Source organism: Euprymna scolopes, chromosome 36 (genome assembly GCF_053919585.1).
Source record: "Euprymna scolopes isolate OS-2025 chromosome 36, ASM5391958v1, whole genome shotgun sequence".
In the NCBI taxonomy this organism is placed as follows: Eukaryota; Metazoa; Mollusca; class Cephalopoda; order Sepiida; family Sepiolidae; genus Euprymna; species Euprymna scolopes.
The window spans coordinates 33,048,363-33,050,616 of record NC_136517.1 but is presented as its reverse complement, the minus strand read 5'-3'; positions in this window follow the sequence as shown (position 1 = coordinate 33,050,616).

Sequence of the window (2,254 nt, the reverse complement as noted above, 5' to 3'; positions counted from 1 at the left end):
ATGAAGATATGCATATATATATATGAAGATTATATATATATCTTCATATATATATATATCTTCATATATATATATCTCTTCATATATATATATATATATATATATGTATATATATAATCAACATTTCAAACTATCAAGGATACATAAAATTTTAGTTAAAATTTCTGCATGGTTGGGCATATGTATTAAATTTTAATATAAATATATATGTATATAAGTATGCTTGAATATACATATGCGTATGGAATTATCGCCTCATATACAGTGCGGGAAAATAAAAAATTCAAACTTGTATATTTTAATTAAAAGTCAAATATGAACAGGTAAAATTATAGAAGAATAAAAGGCCAATCAAATGAAGTATAGTTTATTTGAACTGTTACATTACATTAAGCTTAAATTTGCAGTTTTTGAAAACGTTACAAGTTCGGAGTTTCTTTTTGCCGCCTGTGTATACATACATATATACATAAACACACACACACACATACACACACACACACACACACACACACATATATATATATATATATATACATATATATATATATTTATATAATGAGTAAGTGATAAACCTTAAAAAAATATCTTGAAGAAAGCACTCAATACTGCTGTAGAGAAAATTATGCTTTATTACCGTTTTTAATTTGCTTGGTTACACACACACACACACACACACACACACACACACACACACACACACACACATACGCACACATATATATAGATTACTCTGAATCGGGAATCGAGTAAAAAAGGTATCAGAATCGCAGAAAATTATAGCTAATTTCCAAAGCCAAATACGATTTTTGTAATTCTTTTTAATTATTTCGTGTGTTTTTGTTTAGAAATTAATTTTCTATTATTGCTACTAAAATAAAATGGTAAATCTCTATTTGTTTGAAGCTTCACACAAAATTAAAATGTATACATCACTCAGGCAAGTGTATCATTCACGTTCACGGAAATATATCATATCGATGGATTTTTACAGTAATCTAAAGAAAATTAAAAAAACATAATAAAGAAGCTAAATATCAAGCGATGTTTAAAATATCGAATCTGTAATTGTATGGGAATTTAGAATTTAAAACAAAATTGCCAACTGCATCGGAATCAGGAAAACTTGTAGAATCGTACCATCTCTACTATATATATATATATATATATATATATATATATATATATATATATATATATATATATATGTGTGTGTGTGTGTGTGTGTATATGTGTGTGCATATATATATGTGTGTGTGTAGTCTTAGACATTTAAAGCTATATATAAAACTTATGTAAGTTTTATATATTTTATCATTCGTTGCAAAACTATTTAAGTCAGTAATCGATGTATGTTTGAAGTTTGTTATTTCAGCGATCATCAGTTGTCTACCCTTAAGCACTATTACAGGGATATGTATCTCTCTCTCTCTCTCTCTCTCTCTCTATATATATATATATATATATATATATATGTATATATACATATATATATATATTTATATGTGTATATATGCATATATATGTGTATATATGTATATATATATGTAGATATGTAGATGTGTATATATATATATATGATTATATATATATATATAATTATATATATATATATATATATATATATATATATTAATTATTTACTACGGACTATTATTCTCATCTTTATTAGTTGTAATAATAAAGACGAGAATAATAGTTCGCTATAAATAAATTAATATAAATGATACTCATCTCAATAATGAATTCCAATTAAAATTATATATATATATATATTTATATATATATATATATATATACATAAATATATATATATATATTTATATATCAATTTAACAGCACAGAATATTCTGCGTTTCATCCTCGTGAGAATTCGTCAGGCTTATATGTATATATAAAAAAGAAAATGTGTACATATTTATTTAACGTATTTTTAAAAATGTATATATATATATATATATATATATATATATATATATATATATATAGACATTTAACCACCCAACCTTCCCATACACACACATAGTTTCCTTTCCGATATGATTAGGATTCTAACACTGCTTCCTTTTCGTTTTCGTATGGTCTATGATCGTTTTCTTTCTTTTGCATTTTTCTTTTTAATATCCTGAAGATGCCCTCTGCAATAAGGACGAAACGTTGATCATTTCATAAATTCATTCGGTTTTTCTTTTTCCGAAAAAGCACATAACGTCAACCATCGCTGGTATTTTTATTTCATTTTCATGCGAATGTA